Here is a 15,576-nt window from a genome sequence, read left to right as displayed (position 1 = left end):
GCTGTATCTAACCAGGATTTGCTTTCTTAAACCCCCGGTGAGCGCGGAGGTGCCAAGAAGCACTTGGCACCTGCCAAAGTTGCAGAGAGGAGTCTGGAAGTGCTGCCAGTTTTACACATCTCTATCCAGGAGCTAAAGAACCGCTTCTGGGAAAAAAAAAAAAAGTAATAATAATAATAAAAAAAATTTTTTTAATAAATAAAACCATCACCACCACCAAACCCCCTTCCTTCCCGGGGTGCCGTGCGCTGTGGAGAGGCAGCAAAACCTGGTGCCTGTCACCTCCCCGGCGGCCGGGCAGGCTCCGATTCAGCCGAGGAGAGCAAGCGCGGGGYGGTTTCACCCTCCCGCTCCGCGGCCCCGTCCCGCGGCCGCAGGGGCCGATCCCGAGGGAAGGGGAGGCGCGGAGCGGTGTCTCGGCCAAATCAACGCCCCCGAAACAGCCYGGGAGAGAGCCGGACCGCTGGCTCTGCCGTCCTGGTGCCGCACAGCTCGCAGAGCCAGCAAGGTGAGCCGTCGATAAGGAGCTAAAAACCGGGATCGTGCCCGGATAATCCAGTTTATCCCTGGCGTAAGGTTGGCTCTGGGCTGCCCGGCTTGGAAGGGAAGGTGGCAACCAAAAATGCCGTTTCCAAAAGGCCACCCCGAGCTCTGCTCGTCGTTTCGGCATGGAGGTCCAAGTCCGCTCGCTTCCAGCTACCTCCAGCGGGTCCTCCCATGAGCTACAGCATTTTTTTTTTTTTACCTGCAGTCACATGTTACGTSAAAGGGGAAGAGGCTCTTTCCTCTTTTTGGAAGAAAAACATGCAGAGTAACAGCTTCAGATCTGATCCCTAAAACGCTTACAGCTGCTGGATGTAAATGAGGGTCAGGCACTAAGACAAGATAGCTTTTGGATATGAATTCTTGATCCAGGTAGTTCAGTAACTTGCTTAAAACCCCAGAATTGCAACATATTCTGGAGCCAACTCTGCATTTCCTTATTGCTCCTGTCATTAGTTCATCCAGGAGTTCTCAGTTGCCACGGAGAGAAAAATCCAAAATAGCTCCACAAGGGACTTCTCAGATCTGAAGCTTAAAACAACAACAGCAAAAAAAAAGGGGCGGCTATGTGGGAAATGGAAAAGGTGAAGAGGAAAAAGAAGACAGCCAACATGCGATCAATAAAAGCCTTTGGAGAAGAGATAAGAGTAACAAAACACGGAAAGGTTTACTGCTAGCTAAAGGTGTGATGGGAATGAAAAGAGCTTTCACAAATGTCTGGAGGGGGGAAGAAATTAGAAGAGAAGCATATCCATTAGTAAATGAGTGTGTGAGTGTGTTATTCATGGTTGCAAATATCTGAGCTGCAGAACTGTGACATTTTTATTTCTATCTGCCTTTAGTGGCAAATTTAAGAATTTTGGAAGGCAAGGGAACAATTAAGACCTAACAAAATAGTTTCTGCCTGCTATTGCAGCCACTCTGCAAATAAAGAAGCTCCCTTGTGCACGATGGCATCCCTCCTGAACTCAGCACGGTTGTTCACCTGGATAAAGTTACTCTGTGTTTGCAGAACTGCCGCTTGAGTCAGCATTTGACAAACAAACAGATACCGTAGCTTGCCAACAAGATATAATATTCAGCGATTTAGCTAAGATACGTATCAGCYGGTGCTCTTCACCATGAGACTCCTGGGTTTGGTAAGTCGCTGAGGTCCTGAGGMCAGCTGGTGCCAGCAGATCCTCCTCCTCATCTCCTTGAGTGCTCCRCCACCCACCAGCGGTGCCTCCCAGGGGCTGCAAGAGGGTTACGTTGTGCGTGGAAACAAGAAGGACAGCGAAACACGCCTACGATTTACAGCTGCCGTCTGCAAAACCACTGCAAACCTGCCCTTCGTCGTTATGCTTGACACTGCCAGCCAGAGTGGCTACATCTGGTCTGCAGCCCGCTGAGCGTGTGAGCAAGTGTGCAGTTTTGGGGAGACATACYGTCATGCTAATGGTGTTAGGCAGAGCTCTAAGCTGTCTCGGGACTGGTGGCTCTGCAAGCGGGAGAAGCGTTTCGCTCTGCTCTAATTAGACAAATTTCTCAAGGTAAAGGAACCAGGCACTGGAGAGGGGGCTGATTCCCAGCCTGCTCTACCAGCTCTTTGCCAAACCTGCTAGGAGTCTGTGGGATGAGGGAGGTGATGTGCCTTAGCAAGCCCCCCGTGCCAGGGAGGAGGGAGACACACCACTGTGCCGAAGCCCATTGCCCCAGCTTTTCCCCCATGCCGTGGCCAGACAAATGCCGTTTACGGGATTCACAGGGAGGGCAGTACCCACGACACGAACCCACACATGGGACAGAAGAAAGATGTGAGGTCAAAGTGTTAGCCTAGTGCCATGGCTAACGTGGAAAGCCAACTGTGTGGCCCAGACACTGGGGATATCCCCCAGCGGAGAAAYGACAGCCGCTTCCAGAAGAAGAGCAACCGCAGCTAGGGGAGATCAAGGGATAATAAAAGACTATGTTGTGACAAACTTCGTTTGTGAGGTGCTTGATGTTTTTTGAACCACAGGAGCATGGCACCTTCAATAAGGTATTTCAGCAGAGAACACAAGTGTTTCAGTATTTCTGAAAAAAATTAAAATTGGCATGGCTATAAATACTGTCATGCAAAAGCACACTGCCTGGAGAACCCAGACCGCTATGATAAATGACTGCTGAGTGCTATTTAGGGCATGGAGGCTTAAGTGAGTGCCAGAGCACTAGATATCTCGTCAAGTCTTGGCATCTTCACTCAACAGTTCAAAGGAGGGTGTTAGAAGTCAGGGGCTAAGGAGGGTGGCAAAAGGGGCCGATCCACGCTCCCCGGGTAACCGGGTCTGGTGAAGTCCCCGCTGCGGAAAGTAGCACGTAGAGTCATCAGACAGAGGAGAGATGGTTGCTGCGGAAACTCCTCAAGACAGCAGCCCTGAGGGACAGTACCCAGAGGGCACGTTTGCTAAATCACATTAAATAGATCATCTGGGGTATGGAAGTGGCCAGAAGGTAGCTAGAAAGCAAGCTATGCCCTGTGGACTTGGTGGGGATGACCACCTTTCTTTAGGAAAATATAACTGGCATCCAAATCCAAAGGGTTTGCTGGGACACACCGCTTCGGACAGACCCCTCCGCGAAAGCAGCGTTGAGCTCGGCTGTCAAAACAGTCTGGTCCACTGATGGCTCCACGCCAGTTTGAGCCCATCTATTTATTTATGTTAACACGATCAAAAAAACAAGTCACGTAAATGTTTGCATATCGGAATGATTCCCTGGCCAAACACCRGCAAAATTTGGACTCTTCATCCCGCTTTGGAATGTAAACACTTTTCAAAGCGCTGGAGCGGCGCGGAGCAAGGCATTTCCGCCCCTCGCCAGCTCCAGCCCAACATGGGGGTTTTTGCGGTAGCGAGGAGCGGCGACCGCGCTGCCTGGGCACGGGGCCCGGCCGGCACGCTCGGTGTGCGGGGAGGCGAGGAAGCCTAGGCTCCGCAGGTGCAAAGCGGGCTGAGAAGCAGCAAACCCCGCTCCGCTTTGCAAAGCCGGTGCCTCGCGGGGACGGGTCGGGGAGGCGGGACGAGGCACCCGTCTCCAAGGCCCGGAGAAAGCCTGGGAGGAGAGCGCAGGGGTGACGGCAGATCGGTGATGCAGGCAAAACTGGATTTTGCTTCCCCGAGGGTCAAGCGAAGACGGTGAGGAGGACCAGAGCAGGTGCAGAGAGCAGAGCATCGTCCAGGGCTTCGCTGGCCCTGCAAACCCAAGGACAGTGCTCCACGGCCTTCCAGCTCATGCCCACTGCGTGTGTCTGTTCGTGCAGATGTACAGCAGCGTCCCGCTCATCCTCAGCTCCCTAGCCATCCTTGCAAATCCCAAGAGGCCTCCAGTTTATCACTCTACCAGCAGTGCCGTTCCCACGAGGGAACGAGCGCCATCGTTCGCTGACCGAGCCGTGTCACATCGACAGGTCCTCTCTCCTTGCTCCAGCTTTGCAGAGCCCTCGGGCTGGCTAGGAACACGAGAGACCAGCGGGGAACAGCTCCACGGGGAGCACGTCATCCCCACGGCGCTCACCCGCCGCTTCCGGTGTGGCTCTCGACCAGCGATACAGTCAATTCTCCATCATCTGCAGCGAAGGCATCCAGGGCTCGTGGAGAGCTGGCAGGAATGCGGAGGAGCCGAAGGGCTGCAGCGGCGCTCGCGCTGCATTTACCAAACACGTCTAAAACACGAGGCCAAAGCGTTTACTTATGGTCTGGCTGGCGCGCAAAGTTGACCACAGTGAATGCTGCTGGAGACCGGAGGCGCTCGGAAAGGGAGCCAGTGCAAATCCTCCCCTCGCCACACTCCTCCTCCGCCAGCAGAAGAGGCCACCACAGCGCTACCAAAGCGGCCCCGGCACCTGCAAGAGCGCTATGCAAAAGCGCAAAGACGCGAGCATGAGCAAAGGAAAACTGTGCTCGGAGAACGGCCCTCAGGAGGGTTTTTTTTTCTTTTTCGTAGGAACTCGTGCCGTCCGGGACAGGCTCACAGGAACCTGGGCCTCTGCGCGTCTTCCTGCCCCCAAAGCATCRTTGCTTGTTAGCGAATATCTGCAAAGCACCGTATCTGGCCACTGTGTTAAGCAGATGCTGAAAGACCTGGCCTCTTTCCTGAAGACAGAAGACAAAAATCTATGTAAGGAGATAAGCGAGCTGGTCATAAAAGCAACAACAACAACAACATGAATCTTGCTAATTTAACTAAGCCCCTATATTTATTTGCTGATCCATAAGGCCTTCATTAGAGGTTGGCTAGGAAGGCATTTGTTTTAGATTATGTCCAGGGAAAATCTTGTGCTTCTGAGAAGGTTCTTCTGTGTATCAGACCCAGGTGTTCAAACATCATGAATCAGATATCCCTTAATATTCTTATGTTTGGCTTAAAAATGAAAATGATACCAGATCCTTTCCATCTGTGTGCTGCTCTTYGAGCCTTTCAGGTGCCCCGGGCAGCTTCTCCAGGCATTGCTGTGCAAACCCCACAGTCAGAAGCATGTGGAGCCCAAGGGCTGCAGRTGGGGCACGTTGCCTCTTCGCTCTCCTCTCCAGCCCCGTGCCTTCTCCCGTCGCGTTGACATTAAAGGGAATTTCACCAGGCCTGAGCTTGTTCCCTCCTGAAGGCATCTACGGTATTTTGGACACAAGCACGTTCCTCCCACCCTGCAGTCCCCGYGGCCCATATAAGGGACTGGGGAGGGGGCTCCCGCGGCAGCAGCTCCCGCGCAGGGGCTCYGCAGCTGCTGCTTGGCCACAGCGAGCAACGCTTCCTCTCGGGCTCCAGCACATCTGCTCAGGCTCCGCTGCTCTGAGCCTGCTCCAGACAAGCGATCTGTCATCCCAGTGGCACTGAAATGCAAACGGCACCACCGCAACGTGCCTCTGCATCACCCCRTCCCAGCCAAAAATGGGGACGCGAGGGCCAGAAAATGCCTTTTCAATAGAGTCCACGGATCTCTCTTAAACTCGGAGGAAAACTTCATCRACATCCAAGATCTGCCTCTTTTCACCTGCAAGAGCTGCTCGCTACAAGAAAAACAAGTTTAAATAAGCAGAATAAAAATAAAAGAGCACTCRAAAGGGAAATAGCTCTGCAAATTAAGACCCAAAGAATCCCTGAGGTATTTGATGCTTGAACGGCTGGACGAGATGCCATTCTGCAAGGCAAAGCATTTGCAGTCATTTATTTATTTAAATTGGCATCGGACYACTGCTCAAATTTGCCGCCAGCAGCTTTCCATCAGCTGGGATCTACCAGGCTGACGAGAGCGCGGCGAGCGCAGGGGGACGGATGGAGAGCTCTCTGTGCTCAGAGCCTTTCCTTGCTGGGTTTTTGTTCACGTGGTGGAGACAGCTGCAAGGGAAGGGGAAGTAAGTGGCCACCTACCTGAGACAACTCAGCAACACACGCAACACAAACAATGAAGCATTTCTTATTTGCCTTAGGAGCGCCCGTTGAGAGTGCCCCATCCAGCTCTTCAGTGCTTTACTGGGAGGGCAAGAARTTCAAGGCAGAGGAGGGGAAAAAATACTCCTGCCAGGACGACCAGCACCAAAGTGCTTGGGCAGCACGGTGGAGGGGGTGTGCAGTTTGAAGGTGCTTCACGCTTCCTTCATCTCCATCCTTCTCCTGCGAGATCCACTTTCCTAATGGCCACAGAATTGGAAAATCGCCCCTCTGCTCCTCTTTGCCAGCGCCATGGCTCAGGCCACAGACCCTCTGAGCTGGGTGCCACGCTCAGGAGGGGGAACGAAGGCCGCACCAGAAGCACTTTGGGACCACGCGCTTTGGTCGTCTGCACTGTGATGCTCTTGGCATCACTTCAGGTGCTGTTAAAAAAGCCTGGAGGCAGGGACAGCAATGACGCACAGGGAGAGGCGACCCTCAGGTGTCTGCACATAAACACGTCAGGAAAGCACAGCTGCAGAGCACACTCCCACCAGGGCTGCGAGTTGCCCAAAATGCGGTTTTCAGGGGGGGGCAGCAAAAGCTAGGTGTGGCCTCTCAAAACAGCCCCTCCTAAAGGACTTGTAGCACCTGCACATGGCCAGACAACCTGTGAGTGGGCTCCTGCACAAGGCTGAGGCTCCTCCAGCCCCTCTCCTGCTCCATGGCCCATATGGAAATGAATTGCATCAGGCTGGATGCAAGATTGGAGCATCTCGTTTGGGGCCACCAGCCTTTTCCTGGCCTTTTTCAGCTCGGGATGCAAAAACCAGCCCTTGGGTTGCTGCAGGGGACCAACCCTCCAAAATGCAGGCAGCTACAAAAGCGACACGAATTTTGTTTCCCTTCCCCAGCAGGCTTTGAGCTCAGCTCAGCTGCATTTGGACTTGTTGGTTCAAGGTGGAAATAAAGGTGAACTAAAGCCAACCCAAGCTTTGTTTAAGCACGTTACGCTCCTCTCTCCGGGGCTCTGCTGACATTGTACATAGTTTTCCGGACTCGCGCCAGACATTTTCTGTGGACACTTTCCCAGTGGCTTTCCAGACGAAGCGCTGTGATAAAAACCTAACCCATTATGTTGGAGGGCACTTCCTCCTCGCCCTCGCGTAAACACAGAGCGGTAGTTATTTGGGACCGTTACAGCTGCAAGGAACGGCACCCGCGTAGTGCATTTCACCAAACAAAAAGGACCCCCCCCAATTAAAATGCAGCTAGAAAAAACACGTGAAACCTGAGATATGGAACAAATCCCAGCTTGAATCTTCTGGTTCCAAGACCTGCGTGGAGCCCATTGAGCTTGAGCTAATATCTATTCACAACATGCAAGGAGCAAAGACAAACAGGGACGGCCTGGAGCTAACGTTACACAGCGCCGTACCCACCGCCGAAGGCGCCGGCCGCCTCTCCTGCTCGGGCACCTGCTCCGGACGCCGGCCCGGCTGCCCCCGCGCCCGCCGCCTCGCTCTCCTCCGACCCGTTCCCTCTTTGCGCCTCGAAGCCCTTTGCCGAGGGAGCAAAGACGAGGGAAAACTGAGGCCTTGGAGCGTCGCTGGGGGCGAAGCAGGTTGGGCAGCCAGCTCCTCCGAGGCGAGCCCGACGGCGACCCGCCGAGCGCCCGCAGCCCCCGCCGCCTTCCCGGGCCGCCCTCTGCAAGCTCGGGAGCCGTCTGCGTTTCCGAGCTCTCTCGGGAATCCTTCCCCAGCTCCAAGGGATGCGTAAAGCCCCGGTCCCCCGCGGCTGCGCTCTGCCCGGCGAGCCGGGCACCGGCGCGCTGGTTGTCGCTGGGACGCGCTGGTAAGCCTCTGTTTCTCAAGGGACTTCAGCAAGGAGTCATCAGATAAGACCAGCTGTTGACATCCGAGTGAGAAATTACCCGGAGTGGTTCAGAACGGATGGGGAAAAAAGAGGGAAAAAAGGGAGGAAAAAAGAAAAAGGGGGAAGAAAGTTCCGACCTGTCCTTACTTGCGTGCCGGTCCCCTCGTCCCGCCGGGCCGTGCGGCCCTTCGGTGCGTGTCAGCGGCGGCGAGGCCGTCGGTGCAGCTCGGGGCTTGGCCGGGCTCTCCTGCCCTCGTCCTGGCCACCGCGCCGGTCACCGAGGCCGGCGAGCTCCATCCCGGGCTGGCTGAAGCGCGCTCGCTGCGCACCCCGGGGCGGCGTTTTAACTCGCTCGGCCAAAATCCCGCCGTGCCGTTGGAAGTGTCTCTGCCCAGGCAGGCGGGTTAAAGTGCAGCCTGCGGCTGCTCAGCAGATGCAACCGGGGCAAGACGCAAAAAGATGCTGGAGGACGAATCGAGGGAGCTTCAGCTCAGAGACGAGGGCCAAGAGGTGAGGAGAGGAAGCTGCGGGAGGGGTCTCTGGGCTGCTGCCTCGCCTGGGACCGCCGTGGCCGCCGAGTGGTTTCGGAGAGGCCACCGCGCCATCGGGAAYATTTAAAAGCAGGCTCAGGAGAGAGCCGCACCTGAGTCAAGTCCCTCCTCGCTGTAGGCGCAGCGAGTTTCCTGGGGTTAGCAACGCTGCCGTTGCACGTGTTCCTTCACCAGTCCTCTCCTCTCTGCTTCCTGCCTCCCCTCCAGCAATCCCTCCGGCTGCAGGCTCAGCGCGCAACCGGGTTTGCAGGGCGGGTGCCGGAGCAGCAGGTACGGGCGCGAGTCACGCCTCGCCTTGGGCTTCGAACCTGCCCGCCTCCCCAGGAAGGCGGGTGACGGCACCTCCGCGCCTTCCCCCGTGCCCGCCTTCAGCCCCGGGACTTACTGACGATGTTAGATGCTCAGCTTGGCACCTAGCCCCAGCCACGCAGCCCGCTCSGACACCGCTGCCGAGCAGGGTCGGCCCGTGTAGACGTGTCTCCTYCCAGAGGCCTGCAAGCCGGCCTGAGGTTTCCCCCGTGTACAGACACATCTCCGGCAGCAGGTCCACAGGGAGCATGCTGGTGGCRAGGAGGTGGCAGGATGGGACGTGCCACTCCGCCACGTTTTAGGCGCTGGCAGCCTTTGAAGCAGCTGAACAGCAGCACGGCCAACAACCTCGGCGGAGCCCCTGCCTCTGCACCACGCAGCAGCTCCCTGCGCCCCGGGGGCTCCGAGCCACCTCCCCCTGCAGTACCACGTCACCAYGGTTTTTCTTCAACTCTAGGCACTGGATGTTGCCAGCGTCTGCACCTTACTGTGATCACCCCAAGAGGGTGACAGAGGTGAAAATTCACCRGAAAATGAGAGTGAATGGAAATGACGAAGTAAAACCCCTCAAGACTGTTGCCACCAGACAAAATACACTGACAGCCAGCCCAGCAACTCACCATTTTCTTTCCTTTTCRTGCCAGTAAAGTGATTTTAAGCCACATTGCAATACCCGCTAGCACATAGCTGCTGTCATGCTGGGCAGGTGGACAGAGAGTGTTTTCCTGACCCGCAAGTGGGCGAGAGAGTTGGAGCRGAAGAAGATGAGCAAAACCCAGCAGAAAACAGCATCAAAGCGGAGGAGCTGGCCCAGGCATGGACTCCTTCAGGACACAGACAWGAGGAGCCTAGGGGCACCCATCTCCTCCTTCCCCCTTCTTCAGCCTCCAGCAGAGGGGTACCCAAAGCTCTCCTCGAGATGCATACTTGGTCATACCCCAGTTTTGGATGTTTTGGTTATTTCCCGGGACGCTGCTGGGAGGACACGACGTGCCGGGCGGCACCACCTTCACGGAGGAATGCGACAGGGAGCCGCCAGGCACGTAGGGCTGGAGGAGGCCCCAGGACAGCTCGGAGGCAAGGTGGGTCCCRGGGCCGGCAGGGCTGGGGGCAGCATGGCCCGATCTCACCTTCCGCCTCCGCGTCCCTGTGTGACCAGGGCTCCCTACCTGACTCCCGGGCATGCGGACGCAGCTCCTTTTTAGGGGATTTGGAAATCGTTCCGCAGTGAGCAAGGGGAAAAACCCCCTTYGCTGCACTGTGCCACCTCGGCTTTCCCCACGGCGCTTCTCCGCGTGTCGCAGCCCTCCCTCCAGCGTGGTCAAACCTCGGCAGGGCGAGACAGCTCAGGCTGGGTGGCACGCGGGGGGTGGCGGGCTGGGAGAGCCGGGGGTTCAGGTCGGTTAGGCCAGAGCGTGGTTCGGCCGAGGGAAACGCAGCGCAGGGTGTCTGCAGGCAAGCTTGGCACCCCTGCGAACGGGGTCAGGAGAGACGGGAGGGTTCCCAGCCGAGGTGCGCGATGGGGGAACAGGAGAGGGGAACGGCTGCTCGCTGTTCCCCAGGTCTTCTCTCTCTCTCTCTCTCTCTCTTTTTTTTCCCTTCTTTCCCTTGTGCTATGGTAATTATGTTTACAAGACCAAATTAACAAGTGGAGTGTGAATAACAAAACTCAGCCCCAGGAAGGAAGGAGCAGGCTGCCTCCCTCCGGGCGAACGCCCACTTCTCGACCGCGGCGGCAGCGCTCTGCACCCCGGGAAACAGAGCCGCTGCACACACGTTTGTACATCCAGCATCCTCTCCTTCCACCCCTGTAGTAGCATCATACGTGGAGAAACGCTCCCGTTGGCTTCTCCTCTATCTTTGTTTTGGCACATTGCAGAACAGAATACTTCTTGAGTATTTGGCTTCTGTGGCCCGACGATGATGGCTTTTTGGCTTGCGTGTCCAGGCTTGGGGAGAGCTGGTGGATACCGATCCCCTGCTGCGATCCAGAGGGTGCAGGCTGGCTAGATAATCTGAGGTCTAGCAGTAACAGGAGCTAGAGGAACGGAGGCAGGTGACCTTCTTTTCMTGCTTGCTGCTACTCCTGAGGGAAAGACACTAGAAAACTCCTGGCCATGAAGCATTTATTCCGCAAGAAGAGGCTTGCCGTCACAGTGAGAAAAGGTGATTTAGAATAATAGCASCCAGTGACACCAGTTCTCCCAGTGTCCTCTGCTGTGTGTCTGCGATTGCTGCGCAGCTTTACGTGCACTGCTGAAGAGCTCTTCTGCGTTGCTGCAGAAATGGCTCCGAAGCCTCTTCTGTACGTACCGTTTGTTCAATGCATGGCTTCATTTTTTTCCAAATTTTGGGGGAAAGACACTCTGTCACTGCCGGACCAAATTCTTGCTCAACTTTTTCTTCACCCTTCTCCTTGCAGACCACCAGTGCCTCAGTATTATTTATATTTCAGTTGCTCTTAGAGGCCCACACGTGATCGAAGCCCCAGTACATCAAGCGCTCTAAAATCCCACAGTGAAATATAGCCTCAGGCTAATGAGTTTCCAGTCTGGGAGGGAACAGGGTTAGCAGGGACAAGTGGCATGACCCGGGCCAGGCAGCATGTCGGAGGCGAAGCTGCGAGGGACGGCTCACCCGCCAAGTCCAGAGCCGCCCCGCAGCTGCTGCGCTCGCCTGCCCTCCTAGCCCGGCTCCCAGCTGCGGAAAGATGAGATTTTTTTTTTTTAATGCTGCCCAGATTTATTCTCTAGTATGACACGATGAAATACGATCACTTTGACTTTAAGATTGTGAACTGAAGTAAACCAAATGCATTGCAGCAAATAATCCAGGGAGCAAGGCTGCCAGAAACCCCTCAGTGAGAGCAAACAATCCTTATCTGGCAAAGTTTTACGTTGCTTCATGTCAGCGTGAGTTTAAAGGAAGGCATGTGTTTGTTTCTTACATATGAGGCATCTTTTCTGGGCAGATACTGTTATTAGTGCTGGTCCCTGAGTATTTGTACCAGCACTTGTTCATCTTCCCATTTTCTCAGCTAAAGCCTGATTGCTAGAAATAGTGATTGCCAATGACTGTAATTTTTTCAGATTTGAGGCCTCAGAGCACTCATGGAAGAGATAAATATCATTGTTTTAGGCTGCTTGCCTTGTGACCGATGATAGAAATGTCACTTTGTTGTTCTCCTCCCTGCCACCAGCAGTGCAAAATGAGCAAGGGCATCAGGTTTCAAGACCGGTTGGCTCAAAGGAGGACTTTGTTTGTGGAGTCCAGCTCAAAAGGGCGTTAAAGGGGCTGTAATCCCGAAGGGGAGGGGGGGAGGAAGAGGCGACCTTTCCATGATCCTCTGCGGAAAGGGCAACAGTGAAAGTTCGGCTCTGTGACCATTAACTCAGCTCTGTAACTGGGTATGAGGGAATTAACCAAATGTCAAACTTCTTGCATGCCGGCAGCCCCAGAATCACTTATCAGCCATAACCTCATGGTAAAAAAATATTGCGGAATAACGACCGAGCAGGAAGTGTTGATAATTCCTCTTTCTGAAAAGAAAGGGGCTTGCAGTTACCTACTTCTGTAACAACAAACCCCCTAGGAACAGCCCCTCACATGTGCACCGGTTTCACCAAGAAGTGGTAGAGAAGCGGCTTCCCATCCCTGGCTGTCGGCAGGCAGGTCCGAGCCACCCTGCCCCGTGCCAAGCCTGCTGGACCTAGCAGCCCCCCAGGAGGAGCATGCCCGCAGCACCCCCTTCTTTGCACTGTCCAAGGGGAAGGAAGTAAAGCCAAGGGCCGCCAAGAGTACACGTGAATATTTTGTGCTTCAGGGCAGCAGCATGGTAAGAAACAAATTGTTAGGGAGCTAAATGCACTGTCAAGGAGCGAATGTTGGCTTAAGTCGCAAACGCGGAGGAGCATCGCGGTTAGCAAATAGGGCGAGCTGCCTGCTCGGTTGAGGCTGGGCGGCGTTTTATCTCGCTTGCCTCATTAGAATTCATTTGCACTCAGAGGTTTGGATTTTCGGCCATTTAAGGTTAACTCTCTGCAATATGTTAATCAGCTTCTTTCCCCGAGGAGAAGCTGACAGGGGTTAGGGAGCACGAAAAGCAGAAGCTGCTCTGCGAGCGGTGGAACGAACGGCGTGTGGTCTCTGCCGTATTGGTGTCSGGGGTCCCTAACCCACCGGGCCTCTGCCCCACTCTGAGTCTCCCTCCAGCATCCTCAGCTCCACTGCTGGTCTCGCTAACCCCACGCGTCGTACTCATCCCTGGCTCCCTGCGGTGCCTGGACCTTCAGCCTGAGGACAGCAGACACGGAGGGACACGCTCTGGTTCATCTCCCTCTTCTCCTGCCAGGTCCTGCTTTGCTTTAAGAGCTCTTCCTYGCCATCAGRTTTGGTTGAAATTGGCCAGTGGATTCAAGCCGTACCGTGGGTGGCTGATAGACAGGCAGATAGACAACACGATTGCGAGAGATTCGTTTCTGTAAGAAATCAGGCTAAAAATGACTCCTTATCCCAAGGGAGTTTGTCCAGCATGTCTCAGACTGAAGTATGCAAAGCAGTGAGAAAACGCTACAGAGACAGCAATGGTTAGGGTGCTAATTTGGAGCCGGCAGTCAAATTTCTCCGCTACCACAGCCTCTCTGTTTGGCCTYCAGCAAATCACATAGTCTTTTTCTAATCTTCAGTTCCTTTTATGTAAAACAGAGCTAAAGGTTTGGGAGTTTTACCTTCTGGAGTGGGTATGATGGCTAAATAAATTAAAAACCATGAGGTGCTTGGTTACTACATCTAAGTCTACAATCTCAGTCTGGTGACATCAAAGAACAGAGTGCCACAAAAAAGAAAAAGAAAAAGAAAAAGAAAAAGAAAAAGAAAAAGAAAAAGAAAAAGAAAAAGAAAAAGAAAAAGAAAAAGAAAAAGAAAAAGAAAAANGAAAAAGAAAAAGAAAAAGAAAAAGAAAAAGAAAAAGAAAAAGAAAAAGAAAAAGAAAAAGAAAAAGAAAAAACTTATGATGATGATGTCTGGGCCTGCAAACTCGGAACCACATGAGCTTGGAAAAAGGTCCTGTTCAGGAGGAGGTGCAGATATGGCTGTGCTTGTGTAGAAGGAGGTTCCTGCATGCTRTTTCAGCTCATAATGTAAAAGCACACACAGAAACCACAATCTTCTGGATCGTTTTGGTCCAGTGTTTGCCTAGRTTTAAGAATGTCGATCCCTTGTCTTTTTCTCTGCACAAAGATTAAAATACCCAGCTAAGCTAAAATTCCCTCTGGGGCTTTGTAGGGGATGTGACGGGGCAGACACCCGGGGGAAGCTAAGGGAGCCTGCTGCTGTAGCTGGGAGCACTGGTGTGGCAAACCCTGTGGTCACAGGACAGGGGAGCTGTGGTATTGYAGCTGCATCTGTCTGTGCGAGGGGATGTTCTGCCTCAGATTCGTGATCTAATGTTCCTGAACATTTGCAACCTCTGAGTGGGCACAGTAACATGGAAAAGGGTTGGCTGTCTTCAGATGGTTCAGGGCACTATGTTCGAATCAAGGGATAATGTTTTGCTAAGGAGGTCCAAAATAGAGATGCTTTCTTCCTATCGATGCCAACCACCCTTTCGTGTGATGGACGTTCATTGGCTGTGGGAAATGTGTTGGTGATTGCTGCCCTCCTCAACAGGATTTGTACTCCCCGAACTGAAATCACCCCCATGAGCAGGGCTGACACCGCCATTTGCCAGCTATCTCGGAAAAAAAAAAAAAAAAAAAAAAGCAATCAGGGACTTGATGCAAAGTGAATGATGGCTGCTAAATCCCCCTGGGGATCAGAGAGATGAGGGCTGCCTCCAAGCCCAGCTCTCTGACAGGGATCTGGGGCCATCTGGGAGAGCTGCCAAGAAACAGCAGTCCCATGGATGAGCAGCCTCATCCTGGACCCACAGTGATGCACCACTACTGTACATAGCTGGAGAGTGTCACCAAATGATCCCAGACTCTAGACCTGCCAATCTGGCACAAATTAACTTCCAAAGAAGAGTGATGGAAGTCCTCGAGCCCCACAGGGAGCTGTTGCCTTTCTGGCATCTTCCCACCAATATGCTRTTCCACTCACGCCTTGGGACACGGAGCCTTTCGGTGTCCTTAAAGGCTTGTGGTTGTGCGGTATTGTCTTCTGCCGCAATATTGCTCCCATCATAAGCTGAAATCTTCACTTCCTGTATTGTTATCTTCTGCTTTCTTCCTCATTGCTCTCCCACGATACTTCGGCAATACTTCCAAGGCACTTCTGAACCCAAATGACCTCTGCATGTCTTCAGTCATCGTTCCAGCTGAGTTTGCAAAGGGGAAAATTCCCCTTCGCTTAGGCTATCTCTTTGCCTGAGATCTCAGACTGTCTTGGTTTTGCCATCAAAACTCAGAATTAGGATGGCCTTTTCTCAAGAAACCTTGTTGTGGTGCTGGCTAGGTAAGATTACAAGAACAAGCAGAAAAACAGTCTGTAGGGCTCTTTTTTTCCTGGTAAACCCTTGCAGATCACCACCGGGTTATCCTAAGCACTACTCATGAGAATAAAGCTAGCAGTTTAACAGAGTTGCTTTTTATTCCCCAGCAGCTCACTCGTCTGGTAAGTGGGGAAGGGTGGCAGGATGGAAGGGGTGGCACGATGCTTTGTTTTGAGCGTGCTGTTTTTCTAAATTCCTAACAAATCGCTAGGAAGGGTGTACCCAGGTTCTGCTTCCTTTTGACCTTTAGTTAGCTCTCCGCTGCAACGGGTGAGGTTTCAGGCTTGCATTTCACCATGTTTATAGCTGTGCCGTTCAGCCAGGTTTATTTTGGTTTGGCTTGGTTTTGTTTCCCTTTACAAAAATCAGCCTGGTGAGGAAGAAGATGGGGAAAAGTTGAATGAGGAGAAGGCTTTTTTTTTT

The sequence above is a fragment of the Rhea americana genome, unplaced genomic scaffold, assembly GCF_003343005.1.
Source record: "Rhea americana isolate MKP2758 unplaced genomic scaffold, rheAme1 scaffold_85, whole genome shotgun sequence".
In the NCBI taxonomy this organism is placed as follows: Eukaryota; Metazoa; Chordata; class Aves; order Rheiformes; family Rheidae; genus Rhea; species Rhea americana.
Note: the sequence above shows the minus strand (reverse complement) of the source record.